Source organism: Helianthus annuus, chromosome 17, assembly GCF_002127325.2.
Source record: "Helianthus annuus cultivar XRQ/B chromosome 17, HanXRQr2.0-SUNRISE, whole genome shotgun sequence".
NCBI classification, from domain to species: domain Eukaryota; kingdom Viridiplantae; phylum Streptophyta; class Magnoliopsida; order Asterales; family Asteraceae; genus Helianthus; species Helianthus annuus.
In genome coordinates, this window is record NC_035449.2 from 8,494,820 (window position 1) to 8,505,726 (window position 10,907).

General features: G+C 36.4%; 1 long non-coding RNA gene across 1 annotated transcript; it reads left to right on the forward strand.

Moving 5' to 3' along the window:
* Nucleotides 1–6,994: 6,994 nt before the first annotated feature.
* LOC118489089 lies at nt 6,995–10,232 on the forward strand. Its single transcript, XR_004886114.1, has 3 exons — nt 6,995–7,115; nt 9,904–9,954; nt 10,113–10,232. It is a non-coding gene; the product is annotated as an uncharacterized LOC118489089 (long non-coding RNA).
* The last annotated feature ends 675 nt before the right edge of the window (nt 10,233–10,907 follow it).

The window sequence follows — 10,907 nt, forward strand, 5'->3', positions numbered from 1 at the left end:
TAAACACACCCTACCCCCTCCTAATTATACCCCTTGCAAGGATCTACCTCCCATAAAATTGTTAAAATCTATAGAGAGCCATATCTTGCAACACCAAACCTTTACTGTTAACCAGAAGATCCTTGACCTGCTAAAGTTTCATCTTCTTCGAATAAAAAGGTAACTCTTTAATTTGCATGAAACCATATGCATGTCTTCTCTTTATCTTCCTTGCAATTGTTAAACTGCCGATTTCTTGTTTGACAGATTATCATATTTCGATTGTTGAGAGTATGAACTTTGATTTTTGTTATTAGGACGAGTTTCTGCTAATAGTTATATTTATGCACTTTGATATTTGACTCGACGTGTATGGATTTATGAAAAAAGTATGTCCATAGTACATAGAAGGTTTTTCGGGTAAAAGAGTATAAACGAACGGAACTTGGTTATAGTAGTCAAATATTGGAAATTTGGTACAGTTAGTTGTATTGTTTAGATATATCAGTTCTTTCAATATTTGTTCACTACTGGAAATTGCAGCTCTTGAAATCAAACTTAAAGAGGGCATGATATGAGGATGATATTGGTTTAGCAAACAAGACTAGTAGTACTGTATTTGAACCAGTGCTCGGTATCTAAGAGAGTGGGAAGATAATGGGTGATAGAAAGAGGGTAAATGTAGAAGGAGATCGACTAAGCAGCTTGCCAGATGATCTTATCCATAAAATCCTGTCTTTGTTCGCACCAAACATGCCGTTCAAACAAGTGTATTGTCATCCCGGTGGAGGTATATCTGGACTTCAATTCCCTGCCTCAATTTCTCGTGTAAAGGTTTTCGTACGTTCCCCAAGTTCTCCAAATTTGTTAACCATGTTCTATCTGGCCGAAATAATCAAATAGAAGTGTCTTCTGTCGAGCTCACTTCTCGTGGTAAGGTTGTTCAGGCGTGTGATGAAAGAATTTTGAGCTATGCGTTCTCCCACAATGTCCAAGAAGTAAATATTACTTTCTTGCCTGAAAAGAAGATCGAATTTCCTGTTTCTCTTTTTAGTTCTCAGTCTCTCAAAAATCTTACTTTGACTGGGTGTACTTGGCGCGTTCACAACCTTTCCATCACGACCCCACCTACTTGGGAGCTGCAAACTTTAGCAACGTTGAATCTCCATTTTGTCACATTGCATGATGCCAATACTGACAAGGGTGATAGTCTTTTCTCCCACTGTGCAAACTTGAAGAATCTCACCTTAAAGCATTGTAGACTGGTGGGCTTGAATGGTTTTAATATATCTCATCCTGGGTTATCTAGTCTAACACTTGAAGATAGTTCTGATGGTGTCAATGTGGTTACACCTCAACTCAAGAATCTCATTATAAAAGGTTGGCAAGGGATACTTCTAATATCCGCACCCAACCTTTCCTCCTTGCATTACGAAGGTTCCTATGATTCTTTACAGCTTTCTACCGACCTTTTTCATTTGGAGAAGGTGGATGTATGCCTGTCTTATCCTTCAAATGCTCTTAAAACTGTATGTCTGCTTCAACATTTCCGTAGTGTCAAATTTCTTACACTGAACTTGGAAATTGTCAAGGTATGCCTGTATTGGTCCTTAATGTTATCAACTTATAATTCACATCTAACCGTTTTTTTTTTCAGCATTAACAATAAAAGGATAATACACACATGGTTATTTTTTTTTAACAAAAGAGAGTGCTTACATGAGTCTTACCATTAATTTAAAGAAACACATATTCAGGAAATTAGACTTTTATATCATTACTTATGATTTTGAGATTGCATTACCTTTTGGTTTATTTATCAGCTTCTTTCCTCATCCGTGGAACTAATCACACATCAACCTTCACCGTTTGCCAACTTAAAGAATTTAAAGGTATATCCGAATGATGTTAACCTTGAGGCTGAGAAGCAAACACAACCAGAAGTAACTATGTCAACTGAAGTAAAAAACTATCTGCTAGATAGTTCCCCCGCCCCAGGTGCCACCTTCACAATTGTTTCACATGAGGTATGTAAAGTATATTTTTTATCTTCCATATGTTTTACATATTTCTCTTATTACCTAAGTTCTTATTCAAGTAGCGCCTATCATAGTGACCCATATGTTATGTTCTACAGTGAGCCATAAATCTCAACAAGGAATCGCTATTAATATGGGAGCTTTTGTTTATAAATGTGGATTATCTACATGTTTCATGCTTATTATATAATCTATGCAGGAGGTTAGAACTGCGAGAAATGTTACATCAGCACGAAACCTTATGAGTGAATTGCAGGGGTTTCTTGATGAATGGAAAGAAAATCGTGAAACAAACACAGCTCATATGAAGCAAGACAAGGTACCAATCGAGATTGAGAACCGTAGGGCACAACGAAAAACAAAAAGGAAATGGCCGTTGGGGGAACGGATGACACATATCAAGGACCAGTTCTGGGAAGGGCATAAAAATACTTTTCACGTAATTTCAAAGTTGGAGAAGATTGAAGAAATACTGACGAGGCTACCTACATCACGTCGGGCTAAGTTGCAACAAAGTTTTTCTAATTTGTGCTTGGAAGCCGTCACTATCATGGATAATATTGTGGATCATTTGAAGATTCAATGTGATAAGAAGCCGATACTCTACCTTTCTGAACTTGCTACTGCATCACAACCATCTTCTTGACAAATTGTAAGTTCTTGATTTTGACTTGGTGAATTTTATTGTGAGACATGACGCAGAGCTCGGACAAATAGAGCCTCTGATGTCTTTTGTTTTGTTTTCAGGTTCTAAGTTTTTTTTTTGTGGCTATGGACTTTGATTTTTGGTTTGTAATATCTCTAGTTTATGATACTTACGGCGTATGATGAACGGCTTTGATAGTTTTTGTGATTATCAAATACGTTGCTACAAACTTACCTTTGGATATGGCCTAGTGACTTTAGTCTTCTGTTCTCGAAGTGTCATTTTGGATACCAAGGGATGGCCCAAGTATCCTCGTTTATCTATCAATAAGTAAAATATTGTGTTGGCAAAATCACTTGCCTATGTTATTATTATTATTATTTTTTTATTCACAATTCATCTAAGGTCGAAAAACATAAGTGGATTAATATGAGATATGATAGGTTAAGTAAAAGAAATGAGTAGAAGTTTAGCTTTAGAAGTAACATTTATTAATATACATGTGTATGTTTTAAGCTTTACGTTTGAAGGAGTTTTTGTTTTAACATGTTATAAAGGCACGGTAGAAAGAATAACACACCAACGAACCTACACGAATCCATATACAGGCACCTAACATCCTATACAATAGTGATTTGAGTGAAGGGAATGATGATTAAAGAGGGATTTCAATAAATATATAGAGTTGGTGTTACCATTATGAGTGAAGAAGATAACCAACTTATATGTTTTAGCCATTAGGCTTACCTGTATGGGGAACATCCCGGGCACGGCGAGGCCTGGCATCACCGCCCCCTCCCGGTCCGTTTCGTCGCCAACGTCACCCCATTGTCGTTGAGGAGGTTCCTCTCTTTCTTTATCCATCACACCCCCACACATATACCCCCAAGATTGTTAAATTAATATTAATCGAAGTGAAGAGTAGTTAATATAAATGAGAAAGTGAAGTTATGTTGACTGGAAGTTTTGTCCAGCGAGAATAGTAGGTGCTGCATTTTTCCGGCAAGAATTAGTGTAAGAGATGATGTGAACAAGATGATGGGTATTTGGGTAATTTTATATTGGTAAGTAAGGTCTTTTATGACAATTCATATATAAAGAGTGATGAAAGAGTGGTTAACCAAGGGAGGTTAATTCACTGGACTCGTTAAGTAGGGTTAATCCCTTCTTTCCGATGATCGGTGATTGGATCGTCCGCTGATATGTCTCCTGCACAAGAAAAACACACTGTGACTTGTAACGAGGAGGATGGGGTGGGTGGCGCTTCTTGTTACTACTCTCCGGCTTGAGAATCAGTAATTTGCTTGAGAGCAAAGTGTGTGATAGTAGTAAGTTTGAGAGAGTTTGATAAGCGATACCTCAAACCTGGTCTGGGATGGGTGTGTCAGGCTTGTCGGTCACGGAGGTGATGCCACGTCCCACTGTGGTTGTCAGTCTGTGTGCCAGTGTCGTTTACGTATGGGCTGACAGATGACTGTCATCAGTGCCACTTGTTGTTTTGGCTTGCCACTTGTTGTTTTGGCTACCTGAGTCAAGGTGTCAGTCCCACTTTTGTCGTCAATAGGATGTGGTGCTAGGCCGCATCGCTATCTGCGGTGACCGCGGTTGTTTCCGCGTCCCTTTGTTTGACGAAGATGTTTATGAGATGCGGTGCAGAGCCGCATCGCCTACTTTATCCTTTATTGTGACGAAAATGTTCATAGGATGCGGTGCTAAGTCGCATCACCATGTGCAACATCCATTTTCATACACAAGGTAAGTCTTCTCATCACTTGACCGATTGGATTCGGTATTTGTGTTCGCGTGTGTACGTATGAACGCATATAAGTTCTTACCGGTGGGAGTATTTGATAAGGGTAATGGTCACTCGCGACTACTTCGGTGCAAGATTTGGGACCATACCCCTTCAAAGAGCCAGCAAACTACTTTGTTCTTCACATATTTCATTTCTTGTTCTTTTGAAACTTAGGCTTTTTCTTCTATATATATGGAAAAATCTAATAATGATAAAATAAAAAATAAAGCTTTTATTTCACCAAAGTATTTAGTGCATACGATAGCAATTTAATGATTTACACCGAGGACATACGTTTTGAATCTACCCTTCCAAGTTGGATAATCATTCAAATGAAAGCGCCTAGGTGGACGACTGACGCTTTCTGTCTCATTATCACGAATAAACATACTTTGAATACTTTGGCTTTGATTAGCGACAAACACCCACTAACTTTCGGAAATCATTACAGATTGTCTCGGTAAAAGCGATTAAACCCACGACATGTTAGTAATATTTTGTGGTAGAGGGTTGTTTGCGATGTACGAGAGATTGAACCCACGACAAGTTAGGGTTACTTTGTGGTTGAGGGTCATTTGGCTTTATGTGGTTTACCCAATCCCACGGGTTTGTAACCATTGTATCTGAAAATTACGACCCTTGTGATAAATTTCAACAAGACAAACTATATTCTTTCTTATTAAATAACAGATTCGTTTAAATAACAAATGGGCCGGACACTGTTGTTTGATAAAAGAGTAAACTTCCGTTTTGCTCCCTCAGTTTGGTCCTTTTAACAATTTTGCACAATCCTTTAAAAATAGTCATTTTACTCCTTGGTCTATTTAACTTATCTTCATTTCACGCCACGCCTCTAACTTCGTTCAAAATTTTTGTTAAAGGTAAGGGTATTATAGTAATCCTACATATAAAATTTTAAATTAATTTCCAGAAACCATTATTTTTTTGTCTTTACCCCCTTCACCCCTACCACGACAGCCACCTCTTAGAAACATCACCACAACCACATCCTACATTCACCACCACAGCCACCACCTATAACCACCAGAACCACCCCCATCTGACCACCACCGTTCTCACCGTCACCCTTGAATTTTTCCAAGTCTTTCTCCCAGCCACCACCACCATTCACCACCTGCCGCCGCCACCGCCAGTAGCCGACCACCGCCACCAGAACCCTAAAACATAGTCTGAAAGACGAACCCCCATTGATGTGCTATCAATTCTCCGACGCCATTACACCTTCACCACCTGATAACCACCATCAACAAACACCCACTACCACAAATACATTAAAATAAAAACCCCTTTTTGAAAACCAATTTTTTGACAACCTTCTATCTCTGACTTCAGATCTGTGAGCACTACAACTTCATATATATAATTAGCTATGAAAACCTAGCTGTCGTGACCCTTCTTGCGATTAGGGCTTCAGCTCTGCCTTTAAATCTGACCGAAGAAGACAAACATGTTTTTGTCGGGTGTAGAGAGAGAAGGTTGTGATTCGATGGTGGGGGTTGTTGTATGAGTGTGGGGTGTCAGAAGTGAAGGTTGAAGGTCGTGGTGGTTGGTGATGGAGAAGAAAGAGAGAAGAAAGGGGAGAGACACTAGGGATGTTTGGGATTCTTCTCAAAAACAACTTATCTACCTATTATACTAAAAAAATACACTTAATGCCACATGTCCTTTTCTTAGGCAATCATTTTGTTGATGTGGACACCCTCTTAATCAAGATAATTCACTATGGGCGCCAATCCTCAATTCTCCTTTATCTCCTTCTCACGTATGTTTCCCACCGCCATCTCTATCTCTCCTTTCCCCATTTTTCTTTAACCCTAGCCCTCAATCAGTCACGGATTCTTCTCCTCTCCTTTTTCTTTCGTTATCATTTTTGCTCCTAATCCTACGCCTCCATACTCATTCGCCACTAAATCAATTGTAAGTTTATTTGAATCGATGTTCATTCTTTTCAGTTTTATTTTGATTCTTAATCGACAATGGAACAGGATGCATTTCACTGGTAGATGACGATAGTTGTGGTAGGTTGAATTGAGAAAGCAACCATCTCAGTTTTTTTCATTAGGGTTTTTCTTTAAATCTTCTCAGCGTCTCTCTAATTAAGGTTAGTATACAAGTTCATAACTTATAGTTCATCTATCTAACTGAACTTTCTATTATTCGAATCCATAAAGTTGTGTCATTTAGATTAGGGTATATTCTTTGATATATTGTGACGTTAAATTGTCTAATGTTGTTTTGTTCCAATTCAGTAGTGTTCTCTTTAGGAACAATGTGGATTTGACATAGAAAAATAAATTTGGCCAAGTCAGTTTTTTTAATGTTCATTTTTTATTAGGGTTTATGTTTTGAATCAGGTCTTGAAATGATAATAGTGGAGAACAAATCCTTATGTCAGAATCCTCTTCAAAGGAAATGAAAGAAAAACAAAGCTATGGTTTTTCAAATTTGCTTATTTCTAGTTTATTTGTTATATGGATTTTTGAAGTTTTTTCTGGTGACGCAGCATATAAAGAAGAACAAATATCCAAGATAGGATGCAGAGTTCAAGTTCAAGTTAGAAGAGCCTCATGTGAATGATAAGTTGCATGTGGAAGTTTGTAGTGCTTCATCCAAGATTGGGCTATTGCATCCTAAGGTAATTTTTGTGGTAAATTGATCATTTTAACTTTCTTATTTGAGCTGATTGATTTCTCTATATCTCACTGAGCCCAAGTCCATTGGCTTCCCAATAGTTATACTTGTGAGATTACTTTTCTTCAGTAATGGTTTGGGCCGGGCTAATTGAACAGTGAGTCAAAACAAGTAGTTTTTTGTTTCGGCTAAATTGGTTCCAAATTGGCACCTAAAGTAACAGACTTTCGTGGTCGAGTTGATTATTTTAAGCTGTTGGATTGCTAATTGAATTATCAATATCTCTTTTAGCCAAAATCAACGGGTTGCAGGAGAGTTATACTTGTGAGTTGTGATGCTACTTTTCTTCAGGTCATGGTTTGGCTGAGCTGGTTGAATAGCGAGTCAAAACGAGTAATTTTTTGTTTGGGCCAAATTGAGCCGTCTAAATATAAGAATGTTAATTAGAAATTGCATCTAAAATTTTTTGTCCGTGCCCAACAAGAGATTCGCTTTTAATCTATTTTCTTAAAATTTGGTTATTTTCCAAGATATTGCTTCCAGTTGTTAAGTCTTTTTATTTATTTATTTATTTATTTTTATTTTCAATTCTAGGAATGGGGTAAGTTTTGAAGTTAGCGTTCGACTTCTCGGTGGTTTAATGGTATGAGGGTACACAATAGCAGATATTGTAAGCTATAGTTTGTTAGGATTGTTGTTTGTGAGATCCTTAAGAGGTTGCCGCGTGTCGTGGTATGTAACTTGGGATGCTTTAGCAAGATGCTAGCAACAGGTGGGTCATTTAAAAAATAAGCATTTTCTAACACCATAATTTTCATTTAACACAAGTATTATATTCTTCAAATATACTACGTATCAGTTAACTTTGCTCCATGATTGATGAAAAACGTATATTGGGCTGCTGGTACAACTTTGTTTCAACTACAATTTCTCTTGCAAAATGTTTGACAAAGCCCGCTATTTACATTCGTATCAAGATACAAAAGGTACACATTACAAACTTCTTATACATTCATATATCTTGCTTTAATGTTATTGAACTACAAAAAAAGATGTGCAGAACCAAATGCTTAAAATATATAGATAATCAATTTATTGTTTTGTATAAATTGGCAAGAACTGTTGTACCAACTACTTTTTTACTAAGCTTAATGAGGTTTGGGTTGGGTTAAACACTGGTTTATAGAATACATTAATTGACCGGATTGTTTTCCCTAAGCTGCAGTTGATGGAGATGAAAGTTCTGATAATATAGACAAATTTTTTTATAAGCTATTTTTTAGAATAGGTCAGGTATCTTGGTTGCTACTGTTGAATAAATGTAGGCGATGTTTTATTTATTTTGTGTTTATGTATATTATTTGGGGTTTACTATAAGGTTTTCTGTACATGATTTGAATAGCTGTAACCAGTCCATAACGGACTTGCAGGTGATTGTGGGAAGGACCTTTTAATTTTCTTTAGTTGTTATTGAGTAACCCTTTTCTTTGTTCCATATCTTTTGCTACAATAATCTTACAAAGTTTATTATTTTAGATTTTCTAACCTTTTCCTCTATCTGTCAAGATTCTCTAAGTGTTGGAGTGTTGAAATATTGTGCACTAGATAACTAGATTTTCATACATGTAGTGATCCTTAAAAGTGTGATTTACTGAGGCAAGTATTGGCATAAAATAATTATCATGTCTAATTCAACATACATACCCTGCAAATATGAAGTATCATGTCTTTTAAAAATATTAGTGTAGTTAGGTGACTATATGGGTTAGATGGGATCGGTAACAGGTCCGTGTTTAAACAGGTTATTTTCTATGCGAGTCAAACAAACAAGTTGGGTTGCAAACATGTTTTTGTTCTTTTTCATTGTTGTAAAAATAATCTAGATGTCTTAAAAAATTTAGTAGGTAGCTAAACGAAGGGTAAGGCGGTCAAAATGGTAAGACTGTGAAATATTATCTAGATGTTGAGATTGGGTGGGTAAGCGTAGCGGGTTCGGTTTAAATAGGCCACTCCATGTATGAGGCTAAGAAGTTATGTCAAATGGCTCTTGACACTCACAAAGCAAATGCTTCAACTGCTTCTATATAAGCAGCATCAGTCCAAAGACTTATGGGTATTGTTTGTGATGCCAAGGGTGAATATAAGCCTTCACTTGAACATTATGCGTTAGCTAGCATCATCATGTCTACCACGAATCGGTCAAACAAATTGAGCTATGTACATTTCACAAGTTAAAAAACACACATAGATAATTATTTTATGCCAATACTTGCCTTAGTAAATCACACTTTTAAGGATCACTACATGTATGAAAGGTAGATTATATATACATATATGGAAATGTTAACTGGGGAAAGTTAAGCACTAAGGTGTCTGAGATAGGTTGACTCGTTAAATGATGGTGTTTGCTTGACTTAAACAATGATCTTTTGCCAGATAAGTAACTATACAGGTTTACAGACTTGGCTTGGTCTTTTTGCTCTTTTTTTAGTTTTTTATATTATTGCCTTTTCTTTTTAGCCATGTCACTGTATCATATCTCTTGATGTTTGGTTCTTTATTCATATGCATACAAGCGAAATGATTAATTAAGTATTCTCCTAATCAACTTTCGTAATTTGTTATAGTTTATGTATTGTTATTATTACTAAAACCAATTTCACCGCCACAGTAATCATTCTATTGTTTAGCTTTTGGGCACCATGTTTTATAAGTTTTCTGAATTAAGCACCAGTACTTTTATTTTTATTTTTTTTGCAAACTGACATTTAGCTTTTTTGTTCTTTTTACAGTTTGGTGTGAACCTGGTTGCTAGAGCTGAAAAGTCACAATGGGACCCCAAGGTACTTCTTCATTCATCATTTTCTTTTGTGTTTGTTGTGTTTATATTTTTTAAGGGTTTGAATAATGATAACAATAATAACTGCTAAAAGTTTAAGGCTGTTTTTATATGAAAATGATAGATATTTGTGCATTTTTTCTATCTATCTTTTTTTATCAGGTGGGATTTGACTTAAAAAAGTCAAACTTGGTACTTCAAAGGGTTTTAACAGATAGATTTTTAAGAATAATTGACTTTGAACTAATTGTCATCAATAATGAGAGTGGAGGGTGTACCAATTGCTATATGTATACCGTACACCACCTGAACCTGAACTCGGAGAGAAAAGCAAACTATTCATTTGGAGTGTGTTTCTAAATCTGCTAAAGGTGAAGGCTAGACTAAGCATGTTCAATGAACGGGTCAACGGGCATGCGCAAGCTACAAGTCTTATAGCATAAGCATGGAGTGAAATTCCGATACCCAGGTGAGTTAGTCATATGTATTATTTTGACTAAAAAGTCAACTGCTTTATATGGTTATGTATAGGTCGTAATGATTGGGTCATCTGGAAGATGTGGGCTGGGATCCTATGGTCAAATAAGCTAGAATTAAAAGGGAAGAACTTGGGCCGTCGGTACAACTGTATATAAATATGGTACAACTTTTTTAGCAGTCGCAAGAAGTAGACAAGATTTTACACATGGCAAAATTTACACATGGCGAAGAATGTTTATGTGGAGTTTCTACCTTTTTGTCTCTAATACTTTAAATTCATTTACATTTATTCAATTATCTGATCGTCGGGTTTAATATGTTTTTATTGCAATGGTTATGTTATGGATAATTATGTGTTTTTTGGCTCATTGAATGTTAAAGGCATGTGTTACAATTACAACTTTGAAACGCTTTTGGCTATGTTGCCTATATCAATTCATTTGTGTATTTAGGTGCTAATTATAAGTTTGTAGAATA